This window comes from Bufo gargarizans, chromosome 2, assembly GCF_014858855.1.
Source record: "Bufo gargarizans isolate SCDJY-AF-19 chromosome 2, ASM1485885v1, whole genome shotgun sequence".
Lineage (NCBI taxonomy): Eukaryota > Metazoa > Chordata > Amphibia > Anura > Bufonidae > Bufo > Bufo gargarizans.
In genome coordinates, this window is record NC_058081.1 from 648,084,662 (window position 1) to 648,101,852 (window position 17,191).

Genomic DNA, 17,191 nt, shown 5'->3' on the forward strand with positions numbered 1-17,191 from the left:
GAGACAGACAGTGGGAGCAGAGGTCAGAGATGATCCTGTGTCTGAGTGGAAGCCAGGCTATGGGCCTGTGAGAGCAAAGCAGGCCCCAAGCCTGCCGGCTAGGAGAGGGTAGTAAAGGCCCTGTAACCGGGTTCCGGATCCAAGGAAAAGGTTCCCCTCCTGAGTCATCATCCGTTTAGCTGAAGCAGCATAAGCCAGACACCAGCCAAGACACAGATTACCACAGAGGCCGATCAGATAAGCAAGAGGTACTCAAGATAACAGAGGAGGTACTAGATAAGGACAGCTTCAAGGGTACGCCAGATAAAGGGCATTAGACCTTGGAGGGAAAGTCACGTGTAGCGGGACCAGTCAGGAATAGTGTGCAAGCCGCCTGTACTGCATCTCCTGCAATCAACACTCTGTATTATACATTGCTAAGACCGGCCATTCTGTAATTCCCAAGAACCACCTGTATTGCTACAAGAAACCAACCGTCTTTCATGGAACTGTGCGGTACCTGTGTCCATGTATTATCCTGACTGATATTCAGTAAAAGTTCCAGTTTTTGTTGGCTATCCTGTGCTTGCTTCATTCTTCCACCATACTTTACACGGCGTGTCACCGTTTAATTGACACTGGCGTCACGAACTTTTAACATCTGCCTGTTCCTGTATTTGCCCCAATTGAAGACGACAGTGGATCCCAGGTTAGTGGTCAATCTGCACTACAAAGCCCAGCATACACTACTGACCCCCTGGGACACTGCAGAATGTCAGCCCTTGCCGCGCTCTCAGAGCCCTGACAGAAGGAGGACTCTGCCACAAGAACACCATGGTGAGATCCACCACAGTGAAACATCTTGCCGGTCTGGTGGATAGAATGGGACCAGAGTTTTTCCTTTCTGGAAGAAAGGGCATCACAGATAGGGCAATACCAGCTGTAGCCAAAGCTGTGCAGGATAGCTGCCCACAAGCCAGGATGTATGGCAGGAATATCCTGGGCATGCTAGCTGCACACCCCAGACTGGATGCAATGCTGGCTAAGTATCTACAGCCTAAAGACTTATCAGCCTTAAAGCTCCAGTTGAAGAAATTACCTCATTAACTAATTACATGGAGGAGGAATATTACATATTGCACCAAGAATAAGTCATCAGTGTTTGATAGACATATGTACCTGTGGAGAAGTGACATAACCCACAGTATCCATCTGATAAGGTATGAGAAAATTTGGAAGAATTTATATATTGTCGTACATGTATTTATATACACTAATAGATATATTTTGGGGAAAGCCTATGTTACTCTGTTTGCCCAGAGGTCTTCTCATGTCTTATCCTCTTATAGGAATACATTTGATATATGTTAAAGGGGTTTTCTACTAATATATTATTATGGGCTGTCAATTAGACACGTCATAAAAGTCATTGGTGACCACTAGGAGCCTCAATAATACAAAAAGCAAAAGGGGACGCAACTCCAATTTTTATTGGAATCATGGCCAAATGTTTGATCTCAGCCCTAATCATAATGAATGGGACATACGGAAACAAACCCATCGCACTTAGGATTTTTTGAAGTTCCATTACAACAACTTATCCAATATCCACAGGATTGGGTATAGGTCTGCTCAGTGTGGTCCATGCGCTGGGGTCCTGCTGATCACTAGATCCATGTTCTGCTGTTTAAATAGAGTAGTGGACCTACATGTGTGCTACTGCCTCATTCAACTCTGGTAGACTGCTGGAGATAGCATTCAAGCACTCAGCTATCTCCGGCAGCCCCATTCAGCTGAATGGAGTAGCAATGTTAATGCCGCTACATTTTCAACTAGTGATTGGTTGGGTCTCCAGTGGTCAGACCCCCTCCAGTCAGACACTTGTGCCCTATCCTGTGGATAGGAGATAAGTTGCTGCAGTGTGACAACTCTTTTAATGATGACCTGTTTAGAGACATAATTATAGGGATCTATGTGCAGTTTTGAGTTTATCTAGAAATCTTGAAACTAGTAATACATTTCTGTATAAATGCTTCGTTCTTCCCATGTAACCTGCTCCTCTACCCACAGGTCTACAAGTATCTAAGAAGTTTTGGAGCCATCATACATGCCACCACAGCCAGAGCCTTCTTATGTCATGAAGAATATAGCCCTGGAGTGATGAGCGCCAGGATGAACGCTGCTGCCATTGGGGTGGATAAGCCTGCCATATCATACCTCCATTCCTCCGTCTATATCCAAGATTGATGGTAACACAGAAGCTAGAAAGAAGCCACCTCCTTCCTAGCTGTTTTCCATTATTGCGAGGACATGATGTAATACAGTTGTAGCTGAGAGCGCAACCTGAAAGAAGCAATCTCTGGACCCATTGTCCCCCAATGTCTGTATACAGCGATTTCCATTGTGGATCCTAATATTATACCAACAGTAATGATGGTGAAGACACCGGAGCCCAATGCACAGCAGTCACACATCATCTGCTATATTGTGTTTCTTCAACAAAAATAAAACATTTTCTGTTCACTAATTATTGTCTGGATCCTTCCTGCCTACAGTCTCCAGTTTTTTGGGGAATCTCAGAAGTGTCCTATTATAAACAGTAACACAGATAACCCCATAGAAGTCAGTGATACAGGCAGAGCACAGGAAGGGATTTCCAATAGGGGGGCTCCACTGAGCTCTGTCTGGAGTTCTTCTTTAGGCCATATTCACAATCAGGCCAATATCAGCCTGATCAGGAGAAGACAAGTCCGCAGTGGAGGCTGGTGTGCCAGTCGTCCAGTAATACAGCGTCTGAGGATATTCTTCACATCTTATTCCATACCCTATGATGCTAACACTAAGTGCCAGCCATACTATTTCTAAAGGTTGGGCAGCCCAAAGAATTTTTGGAGCCCTCCTGCATGGCAACATTTTTGGTCCCTCTCCTGCAGTATAAAAACAGTGGTCATACACTTAACCACTTAACCAGGTCATGGCCTGCCCTGCATGACCAGAATGGCGAGGCACAACAATCGCAGGAGACAGGGAACCACATACTATCTGCTGAATGGAGTTACACCCCCAGGGACCTTCTCCTACAAGAAGCAGCTTCTTAAGGTTTGAGATCATGAGAGTTGGTGAGGGGTAAGCACAAGTAAAAGTGCACAAGTAAAACCAGCCATAGTGCAAACATAAGGCTATGACTAGAGATATTACACATATATAAACGTACAGGCAGACATTATACAAGGTACGTACAGCTAGACATTGTAAGAGTCACCAACAGACAGGCACCATAAATGAAATGAAGAGGAAATATTTTTTTGTAGTTGTAGGGTTTTTCCCAGAATAAAGTCCACTTTTGGGCCCTAGGCTCCTCAGTCTGACGCCGCTCCTAGAGAGAAGTTGATTCTTCTAGGCTACTATCCCATGAATCCCTATCTGGCCCAGTATCTAAGGGAATTCTGACTTCACAATCCCCCTGTTTGAAAGGGCAGCAGGCTCATGAGAGTGCTGCAGTCTCACCAATGTCTACCTATATGTCATCTACATGGCATCAGGGGGTAATCCACTGCCTCGAAATACACATTGGCGATTAGAACCAGTGGCGTTGCTAAGGCTGGTGTCACCCGGTGCAGTAGAAAATGGTGTCACCGCCCGCCCCCCCCCCCCCGGAAGCAATAATAAGGTCATAGCCATATATGGGGGCTATGGTGGTGCTACTGCCATAGGGGGCATCCGTTAGCTCAGCAGACCCCCCCCAGCAGTCAGAGCCTGGTCTCGGGAGGAGCACTTCCAGATTATTTTCTGTCGGCCGCCACAAAACAATGGTGTTTAGAGAACAGACTACGCAGTGTAGAGGTATACTGTATATTGTGTGGCACAGTATAGCGGTATACTGTATATTGTGTGGCACAGTGTAGAGGTATACTGTATATTGTGTGGCACAGTATAGCGGTATACTGTATATTGTGTGGCACAGTGTAGATGTATACTGTATATTGTGTGGCACAGTGTAGAGGTATACTGTATATTGTGTGGCACAGTGTAGAGGTATACTGTATATTGTGTGGCACAGTGTAGAGGTATACTGTATATTGTGTGGCACAGTGTAGCGGTATACTGTATATTGTGTGGCACAGTGTAGAGGTATACTGTATATTGTGTGACTAAGTGTAGAGGTATACTGTATATAGTGGGGCACAGTGTAGAGGTATACTGTATATTGTGGGGCACAGTGTAGCGGTATACTGTATATTGTGGGGCACAGTATAGAGGTATACTGTATATTGTGTGGCCCAGTGTAGAGGCATACTGTATATTGTGTGGCCCAGTGTAGCGGTATACTGTATATTGTGGGGCACAGTGTAGCGGTATACTGTATATTGTGGGGCACAGTGTAGAGGTATACTGTACATTTGTGGGGCACAGTGTAGAGGTATACTGTACATTGTGTGGCACAGTGTAGCGGTATACTGTATATTGTGGGGCACAGTGTAGAGGTATACTGTATATTGTGGGGCACAGTGTAGAGGTATACTGTATATTGTATGGCACAGTGTAGAGGTATACTGTATATTGTGGAGCACAGTGTAGAGGTATACTGTATATTGTGGGGCACAGTGTAGAGGTATACTGTATATTGTGTGGCACAGTGTAGAGGTATACTGTATATTGTGTTGCACAGTGTAGTGGTATACTGTATATTGTGGAGCACAGTGTAGCGGTATAATGTATATTGTGGAGCACAGTGTAGCGGTATACTGTATATTGTGTGGCACAGTGTAGCGGTATACTGTATATTGTGTGGCACAGTGTAGCGGTATACTGTATATTGTGTGGCACAGTGTATGCTATATGTGTATAACAAACATATTTCACATAAAAACTTACAATTACTTGGCTTAACATTTTGGGATCTCGGACGCCACTTCCACACTTGGCCGGGGGCTCGGCGGAGCTGATGTATTTTATCCTAATGAGAAAGGGATAGCAGAGCAGGGTGCTTCTACTAGGGGGTCATACCATGGGGGAGTAATAAAGTCCACCATTATGCCAGTAACAATAGCCCCCCATCATGTGCCAGTAACAATAGCCCCCCATCATGTGCCAGTAACAAGAGTCCCCCCCATCATGTGCCAGTAACAAAAGACCCCACCATCATGAGCCAGTAGCAAGATGGCCCCCCTCCATCATGTGCCAGTAACAAGATGGCCCCCCTATCATGTGCCAATAACAAGAGGGCCCCCCTATCATGTGGCAGTAACAAGAGGCGCCCCCTCCCATCATGTGCCAGTAAAAGACTGTTACTAAAAGTATTGTAATACATATAAAATAATGCTTTAAAAAAACTTATACTTACATCTATGTCAGCGATGCGATGCAGGCCTCTGATAGGCTGCCGGAGACACAGGGAAGGGACACGCCTCTCCCTCCCCTGCCACAGCACAGCCATCTGTATCGCTGTCCTGAGGACGCCCATATAGATGACTATGGAGATGAGCGCTCATCTCCCTGTGCCTCCACCAGCTCGGGGGGGGGGAAAGAAATTGCAGGCTGCTGCTGGGCCTATTATCACGCAGGGGCCTGGAGCTGCAGCTCCATCCGCCCCTACATTAATCCGGCCCTGTTTATAGTGCGACTGTTCGTATACAAAAATAACTATTCAAATAGTCCAGCTATCAGTCCATTTTTTACTTTTATCTCATTGTTGTCGCTACAGACAATTTATACCGGTTGACTATAAATAAGGTTTATTGAACCAAGCACTGTCCGGGCGCCTACTTTGTAATATACTCCTTGGAAGTCTCATGGAGTTTGCACTTGTTTACATATGATAACAATCACGGATGAGATGTGACTGTACAGGCCAATGTCACCGTGATCCCTCCGTCTGAGGAACTCTTACAAAGTAGGAGCACACAGAGGGCCTGATTAAAAGGGGCCACATAAAATGTTACTCTACATAATGGCTGCCTCTAGTGTGATGATGGTACACAGAGCCAGAGATTCCAGCCATGTATCTGTTCCTTCTAACCCTCACTGTGACCCTCATATACTGAGAAGGGTATACTCCTTATTCCGTGTTCTCCAAAAGCTCTTTACAGGAAGATGAGTCTGCTGACAAGTGGGAACTAGTGCGAGGGCTCGTCACGTGCTGTCTCACTTGCTTGTTTCAACATTTTGCGAACCAACTTTTCCAATTCCTTTCTTGACTTTTGTTATTCGTCCAAACTTTGCTTCACCCTTTTGTTCTCCTGTTAAGATAAAGAGACAGTATATATACTGTGTTTATGACCTTTAAAGGGGTTTTCCCATCGGAGACAATGGGGGCATATCATTAGAATTTGCCCCCATTGTCTAATGGGTGTGGGTCCCACCGCTGGGACCTGCACCTACACCGAGAATGGAGCGGGGAAGGTGGTGACCAAGCTAGTGCTCGGCTATTTTCGGTGGCCCCATAGAAATGAATGGAGGACAGCAGCGCATGCACAGTGAGCCCTCCACAACTTTCGTGCCTCCATTCTCAGTGTAGGGGACTCGCACCTATCAGACAATAGGGGCCGGCTCGGACTGGCCCACAGTGGGCCTCTAAAGGAAGGTGGGCCCCTAGTGTCCCATCCCCTGCACAAGTGGCACATAACACAGTAGACTTACTGCACTACATACATATATTCAATGTGCAGCTCCTCAACAGCTTATGTTTATATAAAAAAATTGACAGATTATTAAAGAAACTCCCCAGTTTATTATTATAGACACGATCAGAGCTGAGATGACTTCTATGTAGAGAGGAAAGCTACCAGTGTCCTCTTCTCCCCAGGACCTACCTTCTCAAAGTTACTGCAGGGACCCCCATATTTAATCATCTGGTAGCATCTTGCTGCTGTGTGAGCAGGTAATATTTGAATGTATCCGTACGGTGGGCCCCAAAAATAAATTTTACTGGTGGGCCCTAGGAGCCCCAGTCCGACACTGAATGGGGGCATATCCTAGCAATATACTCCATTGTCTAACATGTGAAAACCCCTTTAAGTAACTTAAAACTAAGGGTTATTAGAGCACAAAATGAAGGTGAAAGTACCAGTCACACAGCTAAACAAACAGTTAACCCTTTGTGACAGATCGGCTCCATATTTTTAACAAAGACTAATTTAATTATTTTTACCTCAAAATTAGTAAAAATTTATCATACACGTAAAAAAATTGTCTCCGTAGGTGTACATAGCCTTTAAAGTTTTCTTAAGTTTTAGATCAGCATTGAGATTTCTCTGTACTCAGCCTCCAGCCTCTTCTATCAGTTCAACTGCCTCTCAGTTTCTCCTGGTACCAACTGTCAAAGTCACCCACATCCCTTCATGTTCAGTCCCATCTTTTAGTTCTTACTGAGACTCCCTCCCCCACATTTTACAGTGCAAACATTCATAGGCTTTAGCCAATGAGTTCTTCCTGCTGAGGACATGGTAAAACCAAAAGTCACCAAGGTGATGATACAAAAACTGTGCCCTAAATATTTAATAGTAAAGAAATAGTTAAACTGGATTGTTGAATATCAAGATAAGATATTTTGACCTCTGTTTATCTGAAATGGTTGATAACGGGTAACAATAGCCTTCGGGCAAATACAATGTGAGTTTAACCATAATTAAAGACATAAAGTCACAAAATTAAACACAAACTGAAACATTTAAGCCGACACACAGGGAGTTATGTGCATTTCTGTATGAACCATATTAAATATATTCCTCTATTCTGGAGTCAGTGGCCCTTTAAGTTGAACATTCTACACGTGGTGCTGATGTCATAACCGCGGCATTGTGAGAAGATTGGATTAGAACCTGGCTCACTCAGTGTTCTGTAGATTGTTGACTTTCTTTCAAAGGAGCAGCAGTGATATTGGTGAGCGCATCGAGTGATTAGGAGAATTTTGGGAATTTTGGAAGATGTGGGAGTCAGACTCATTTGACTATAGCTCAGTAACATCTAGCTCAGAGTCTGACCTCTCAGACTTCTCATCTTCCAATCAGTATGGCATGAAGCAGACACTACCATCTAAATACCGCCTAGGTGACAACTACACTGAACACAGGGACATGGCGGCTCAGAGAGTACTGGCCAGACTGACCAGTAATACTCAACTGAGAAACCCTGAGAGACCCCCATCATCTAGTGGCTATGAAAGAACATCAGGATGGAATATTCCTATGACATCGGAATCACCTAGATGGCCAAAAGGAGCCACCACAAAAGAAGTCACTAAGGACCTTGACCAAATACATAATTATTTAGCAGCAGCGACAAAGACCCTGGACTCCCTCAAGAAAAAGATCTACGAGGAGAATTCTTGCCAGGCATATCCATCAAGACCGTTGCCAAAAATACCATCTGTGAATACGGTGCAGTATGCAAATTCCCAGCTACATCCAAGGGACCAGCATGATGAACCTCCTGCACCCAAGACAAAGACATCAGCATTACCACCTATAAGAACATCATCAAGTCATCATGCTCTAAAAACCCAGAAAGCTACCCCTAACAAACAGCTAAAGGAACTGTCCCAGCCCAATACGGCGGCTGCTGAGGCCCTGAGCCTGCTGGGGAAAGAGAACTGGGAAAAAAAGATCCAAGGGATTGATACCATCGTCTCCCTGATATCCTGCCATACTGAAGCTGCTCTACCATCTGTACGAGAACTGAGGACCGCTGTAATAAAAGAAGTGACCAACCTAAGATCAGCCGTGTCACTTGCAGCTATCAAATGCCTAGACACAATGTTCTCCGCAGTGCAGACACACATGGACTACAACCTCCAGCAGACAGTCACTGTGTTATTACACAAGGCCGGGGATTCCAGCTCCTTTATCCGGGAGGCAGTGAACAGCTCTCTAACATCAATGGTGGAGAATGTCAGCCCTGGCCGCGCTCTCAGAGCCCTGACAGAAGGAGGACTCTGCCACAAGAACACCATGGTGAGATCCACCACAGTGAAACATCTCGCCGGTCTGGTGGATAGAATGGGACCAGAGTTTTTCCTTTCTGGAAGAAAGGGCATCACAGATAGGGCAATACCAGCTGTAGCCAAAGCTGTGCAGGATAGCTGCCCACAAGCCAGGATGTATGGCAGGAATATCCTGGGCATGCTAGCTGAACACCCCAGACTGGATGCAATGCTGGCTAAGTATCTACAGCCTAAAGACTTATCAGCCTTAAAGCTCCAGTTGAAGAAATTACCTCATTAACTAATTACATGGAGGAGGAATATTACATATTGCCCCAAGAAGAAGTCATCAGTGTTTAATAGACATATGTACCTGTGGAGAAGTGACATAACCTACAGTATCTGATAAGGTATGAGAAAATTTGGAAGAATTTATATGTTGTCGTACATGTATTTATATACACTAATAGATATATTTTGGGGAAAGCCTATGTTACTCTGTTTGCCCAGAGGTCTTCTCATGTCTTATCCTCTTATAGGAATACATTTGATATATGTTAAAGGGGTTTTCTACTAATATATTATTATGGGCTGTCAATTAGACACGTCATAAAAGTCATTGGTGACCACTAGGAGCCTCAATAATACAAAAAGCAAAAGGGGACGCAACTCCCATTTTTATTGGAAACGTGGCCAAATGTTTGATCTCAGCCCTAATCATAATGAATGGGACATACGGAAACAAACCCATCGCACTTAGGATTTTTTGAAGTTCCATTACAACAACTTATCCACTATCCACAGGATTGGGTATAGGTCTGCTCAGTGGGGTCCATGTGCTGGGGCCCTGCTGATCACTAGATCCATGTTCTGCTGTTTAAATGGAGTGGTGGACATACATGTGTGCTACTGCTTCATTCAACTCTGGTAGACTCTCTGGAGATAGCATTCAAGCACTCAGCTATCTCCGGCAGCCCCATTCAGCTGAATGGAGTAGCAATGTTAATGCCGCTACATTTTCAACTAGTGATTGGTTGGGTCTCCAGTGGTCGGACCCCCTCCGGTCAGACACTTGTCCCCTATCCTGTGGATAGGAGAAAAGTTGCTGCAGTGTGACAACTCTTTTAATGATGACCTGTTTAGAGACATAATTATAGGGATCTATGTGCAGTTTTGAGTTTATCTGGGAATCTTAAAACTGGTAATACATTTCCACAATTCTGTATAAATGCTTTGTCCTTCCCATGTAACCTGCTCCTCTACCCACAGGTCTACAAGTATCTAAGAAGCTTTGAAACCATCATACATGCCACCACAGCCAGAGCCTTCTTATGTCATGAAGAATATAGCCCTGGAGTGATGAGCGCCTGGATGAACGCTGCTGCCATTGGGCTGGATAAGCCTGCCATATCATACCTCCATTCCTCCGTCTATAGCCAAGATTGATGGTAATACAGAAGCTAGAAAGAAGCCACCTCCTTCCTAGCTGTTTTCCATTATTGCGAGGACATGATGTAATACAGTTGTAGCTGAGAGCACAACCTGAAAGAAGCAATCTCTGATCCCATTGTCCCCCAATGTCTGTATACAGCGATGTCCATTGTGGATCCTAATATTATACCAACAGAAATGATGGTGAAGACACCGGAGCCCAATGCACAGCAGTCTCACATCATCTGCTATATTGTGTTTCTTCAACAAAAATAAAACATTTTCTGTTCACTAATTATTGTCTGGATCCTTCCTGTCTACAGTCTCCAGTTTTTTGGGAATCTCAGAAGTGTCCTATTATAAACAGTAACACAGATAACCCCATAGAAGTCAGTGATCCAGGCAGAGCACAGGAAGGGATTTCCAATAGGGGGGCTCCACTGAGCTCTGTCTGGAGTTCTTCTTTAGGTCATATTCACAATCAGGCCAATATCAGCCTGATCAGGAGAAGACAAGTCCGCAGTGGAGGCTGGTGTGCCAGTCGTCCAGTAATACAGCGTCTGAGGATATTCTTCACATCTTATTTAATACCCTATGATGCTAACACTAAGTGCCAGCCATACTATTTCTAAAGGTTGGGCAGCCCAAATAATTTTTGGCGCCCTCCTGCATGGCAACATTTTTGGTCCCTCTCCTGCAGTATAAAAACAGTGGTCATACACTTAACCAGGTCATGGCCTGCCCTGCATGACCAGAATGGCGAGGCACAACAATTGCAGGAGACAGGGAACCACATACTCTCTGCTGAATGGAGTTACACCCCCAGGGACCTTCTCCTACAAGAAGCAGCTTCTTAAGGTTTGAGATCATGAGAGTTGGTGAGGGGTAAAAGCACAAGTAAAAGTGCCCAAGTAAAACCAGCCATAGTGCAAACATAAGGCTATGACTAGAGATATTACACATATATAAACGTACAGGCAGACATTATACAAGGTACGTACAGCTAGACATTGTAAGAAGCACCAACAGACAGGCACCATAAATAAAATGAAGAGGAAATATTTTCTTGTAGCTGTAGGGTTTTTCCCCAGAATAAAGTCCACTTGTGGGCCCTAGGCTCCTCAGTCTGACGCTGCTCCTAGAGAGAAGCTGATTCTTCTAGGATACTCTCCCATGAATCCCTATCTGGCCCAGTATCTAAGGGAATTCTTACTTCGGTGCGGTAGAAAATGGTCAGAGCCTGGTCTCGGGAGGGGCACTTCCAGATTATTTTCTGTCTGCCGCCACAAAACAATGGTGCTTATAGAACAGACTACACAGTGTAGAGGTATACTGTATAATGTGTGGCACAGTGTAGCGGTATACTGTACATTGTGTGGCACAGTGTAGAGGTATACTGTATATTGTGTGGCACAGTGTAGATGTATACTGTATATTGTGGGGCACAGTGTAGAGGTATACTGTATATTGTGTGGCACAGTATAGAGGTATACTGTATATTGTGTGGCACAGTGTAGAGGTATACTGTATATTGTGTGGCACAGTGTAGAGGTATACTGTATATTGTGTGGCACAGTGTAGAGGTATACTGTATATTGTGGGGCACAGTGTAGAGGTATACTGTATATTGTGGGGCACAGTGTAGAGGTATACTGTATATTGTGTGGCACAGTGTAGAGGTATACTGTGTGGCACAGTGTAGAGGTATACTGTATATTGTGGGGCACAGTGTAGAGGTATACTGTATATTGTGGGGCACAGTGTAGCGGTATACTGTATATTGTGGGGTACAGTGTAGAGGTATACTGTATATTGTGGGGCACAGTGTAGAGGTATACTGTATATTGTGTGGCACAGTGTAGAGGTATACTGTATATTGTGTGGCACAGTGTAGAGGTATACTGTATATTGTGTGGCACAGTGTAGAGGTATACTGTATAATGTGGGGCACAGTGTAGCGGTATACTGTATATTGTGTGGCACAGTGTAGAGGTATACTGTATATTGTGGGGCACAGTGTAGAGGTATACTATACATTGTGGGGCACAGTGTAGAGGTATACTGTATATTGTGTGGCACAGTGCAGAGGTATACTGTATATTGTGGGGCACAGTGTAGCGGTATACTGTATATTGTGTGGCACAGTGCAGAGGTATACTGTATATTGTGGGGCACAGTGTAGCGGTATACTGTACATTGTGGGGCACAGTGTAGCGGTATACTGTACATTGTGGGGCACAGTGTAGAGGTATACTGTACATTGTGGGGCACAGTGTAGAGGTATACTGTACATTGTGGGGCACAGTGTAGAGGTATACTGTATATTGTGTGGCACAGTGCAGAGGTATACTGTATATTGTGTGGCACAGTGTAGAGGTATACTGTACATTGTGTGGCACAGTGTAGCGGTATACTGTATATTGTGGGGCACAGTGTAGAGGTATACTGTACATTGTGGGGCACAGTGTAGAGGTATACTGTATATTGTGTGGCACAGCGCAGAGGTATACTGTACATTGTGTGGTACAGTGTAGCGTTATACTGTATATTGTGTGGCACAGTGTAGAGGTATACTGTATATTGTGGGGCACAGTGTAGAGGTATACTGTACATTGTGGGGCACAGTGTAGAGGTATACTGTACATTGTGGGGCACAGTGTAGAGGTATACTGTATATTGTATTGCACAGTGTAGAGGTATACTGTATATTGTGTAGCACAGTGTAGAGGTATACTGTATATTGTGGGGCACAGTGTAGAGGTATACTGTATATTGTGGGGCACAGTGTAGAGGTATACTGTACATTGTGGGGCACAGTGTAGAGTATACTGTATATTGTGTGGCACAGTGTAGAGGTATACTGTATATTGTGTGGCACAGTGTAGAGGTATACTGTATATTGTGTGGCACAGTGTAGAGGTATACTGTATATTGTGTGGCACAGCGCAGAGGTATACTGTATATTGTGTGGCACAGTGTAGAGGTATACTGTATATTGTGGGGCACAGTGTAGAGGTATACTGTATATTGTGGGGCACAGTGTAGAGGTATACTGTACATTGTGGGGCACAGTGTAGCGTTATACTGTATATTGTGTGGCACAGTGTAGCGGTATACTGTATATTGTGTGGCACAGTGTAGAGGTATACTGTATATTGTGTGGCACAGTGTAGAGGTATACTGTATATTGTGGGGCACAGTGTAGAGGTATACTGTACATTGTGGGGCACAGTGTAGCGGTATACTGTATATTGTGTGGCACAGTGTAGAGGTATACTGTATATTGTGTGGCACAGTGTAGAGGTATACTGTATATTGTGGGGCACAGTGTAGAGGTATACTGTATATTGTGGGGCACAGTGTAGCGGTATACTGTATATTGTGGGGCACAGTGTAGAGGTATACTGTATATTGTGGGGCACAGTGTAGCGGTATACTGTATATTGTGTGGCATAGTGTAGAGGTATACTGTATATTGTGGGGCACAGTGTAGCGGTATACTGTATCTTGTGTGGCCCAGTGTATGTTATATGTGTATAATAAACATACTCCACATGAAAACTTACAATTACTTGGCCCTTGGGGATCTCGGACACCACTTCAACACTTTGGCCGGGGGCTCGGCGGAGCTGATGATGTGTTTTATCCTAATGAGAAAGATTTCATAATAAGGATTTGGAGAAGGGGCACAGGGATAGCAGAGCAGGGAGAGGCTGGAGCTGCTACTAGGGGGTCATGCCATGGGGGAGTAATAAAGCCCACCATAATGCCCCCCCCCCCAGTAGAAATAATTCTCCTTATAATGTGGCAGTGCAAAAAATACCCCCCTTGTAATGCCCCCAGTTGAGCTAATGTCCCTATAGTGCCCCCATAATGTGCCAGTATAAAACACCCCTATATAGTGCCCCCCATAATGTACCAGTATAAAATGCCCCATATAAAGTGGCCCAGTAGATGCCCTCAGTGTCCGGACGGGGGTGACACCATTTTCTACCGCACCTGGTGACACCAGCCCTAGCAACGCCACTGCTGAAGCCCCACTCGAAGGCCGACCTGTGGTCTGTTGTTGGAAGTGTCAGCAATGAGGCATTTTGAAGCACACTGTCCCCAGAGGGAGGAGCCAATGGAGTGTGGTGCCACCCGCCGCCTCTCCATGTTTGCTCATCCTGTTTGCAGCACTACACCCCTGCAGGAACCATTACCCCAGGAGCATCAACTCCAGGTAAACTGATTAGTGTTGTGGCTCTGTTGGACTCAGGTAGCCTGGTCACCCTCTTGTGTGCTGCCATGCCCCATGACCTGGTCATCCCTGAAAGGCGGGTGGGGGTGGTTTGTATCTATGGGGACACTAAGCATTATCCGATGGCTAAATTGACTGTAGGGACAAGCTGCGGGACAGTGATCCATGAAGTGGGTGTGGTACCGGACTTAATATATCTATCGATTGTGGGATGTGATTTTCCATTGTTCTCGGCACTCTGGTCTCATTCCCACTGTAATGATATGCCTGTTGCATGTTCACCTTTTTCAGCCCAATTCCTTTAGGTGAAGAAGCCCAAACAGATGCTGTAGGGGTGACCAATGAAGGATTGGACAGTTTTCCCCCTGCAGTATTAGCTGGGGATGAGGGTGAGGCATCGAACCCTGAGCAAAATGTACCGGACTTGAAAGTGTCACGGGAGAACTTCGGGACTGCTCAGTTACGAGACTCCACCCTGAAACATGCATGGGAAAATGTAACCGTACTGAAGGAGGTGCCTCAGGAGTCTAATGCTGATCAAAGGTTTCCTCATTTTGCTGTCAGCGATAATTTACTGTATCGTGTTACTAAGATGCGTGATGAAATTATAGAGCAATTGGTGATACCCATACCTTATAGAAGGATGGTCCTTGATATGGCCCACACCCATTTACTTGGGGGTCATCTGGGGACTGACAAAACAAAGGAAAGAATCCTGCAAAGTTTCTATGGGCCAGGTTGTTACCAAGAGGTTGAAAGGTTTTGTCGGTCCTGCTCAACCTGCCAAGTAACGTCTCCTGTGAGTCACTTTCGGAGCCCCTTGGTTCCCCTGCCAATAATTGAGATTCCATTTGACAGAATAAGCTATGGATTTGGTGGAGCCATTAGTCAGATCTGCCCGAGGCCACCAGTATATTTTGGTAGTGCTGGACTATGCCACCAGGTATCCTGAAGCCATTCCGTTGTGGAATACCTCCTCCAAGTCCATTGCTCGGCAGTTGGTTCATATATTTTCCAGAACTGGCCTACCAAAATAAATACTGACTGACCAGTGTACACCTTTCATGTCCAAAGTTATGAAAGACCTTTGCAACCTTCTGAAAATTAAGCAGCTAAGAACCTCTGTATATCATCCCCAAACAGATGGCCTCATAGAGAGGTTCAATAAAACCTTAAAGGGGATGTTGAGAAGGGTGGTAGAAAAGGATGGGAGGAACTGGGATTGTCTGTTGCCATATCTCATGTTCTCCATCCGAGAGGTCCCCCAGTCCTCCACTGGCTTCTCTCCATTTGAGTTATTATATGGGAGACATCCCAGGGGATTGCTGGATATTGCCAAGGAGACTTGGGAGAGTGAGGCTACCCCTTACAGAAGTGTGATAGAACATGTGGCCCAAATGTAAGATCGCATCAGCATTATTATGCCCATTGTGAGAGAACACATGCAGAAGGCCCAAGAGTCCCAGAACAGGTTGTACAATAGAGCGGCCTAGGTGAGGAGGTTCAACCCTGGGGACCGGGTACCAGTGCTGGTTCCCACGGTAGAAAGCAAATTTCTGGCAAAGTGGCAGGGTCCTTTTGAAGTAGTAGAAAGGGTTGGAGAAGTCAATTATAAAATACATCAGCCTGGTAAAAGAAAGCCCATCCAACTCTATCACGTCAATTTAATCAAACCTTGGAAGGATAGAGAGTCCCTGGTAGTGGCCACAAAACCCCAAATGGACTGTCACACAGATATTGAAAAGATTGCAATAGGTGACACCCTGTCCAAACCCCAAAAACAAGAAACCAAGGAGTTTCTACAGCGGAACAGGGATACTTTTACGGATCTGCCAGGCAGTACAGATGTCATTCAGCATGACATAGTCACTGACCCCAAGGTAACGATAAACATTAAACCATACAGAATCCCTGAGGCTCGGAGACAAGCAGTCTCTAAGGAGGTAAAGCGTATGTTAGCTCTGCAGGTTATTGAGGAATCCAAAAGCCCCATTATATTAGTGCCTAAGCCAAACTGGACCTGGCGGTTCTGCAATGACTTCCGCCATCTAAATGAAGTCTCTAAATGCGATTTCCTATCCTATGCCCCGGGTAGATTAATTAATTAAAAGGTTAGGACCAGCTAGGTATATTACCACACTTGACCTCATCAAGGGGTATTGGCAGATTCCTCTATCAGATAAGGCAAAGGAAAAGACTGCCTTCTCCACCCCAGACGGACTCTTTCAATATACCAGATGCCCTTTGGGTTACAAGGGGCACCCGGAACTTTCCAGAGAGCGATGGACAGGGTCTTGGTGCCCCATAAAAGGTACACAGCCGCATACTTAGATGATATTGTGGTCTTGAGCACAGACTGGGAATCCCATCTAGGTAAGGTACAGGACATACTGGATTCCCTCAGGAAAGCTGGCTTTACTGCTAACCCGGAGAAGTGCGCTATCTGGGGTATATTGTAGGTAAGGGCACAATAAGACCACAGGTAAACAAAGTGGAGGCAATTCAGAAGTGGCCACAGCCTCAGACAAAAAAACAAGTGAAGGCATTCTTTGGGATTGTTGGCTATTACCGCAGATTTGTCCCGAACGTTGCCTCCATTGCAGCACCATTAACAGACCTTA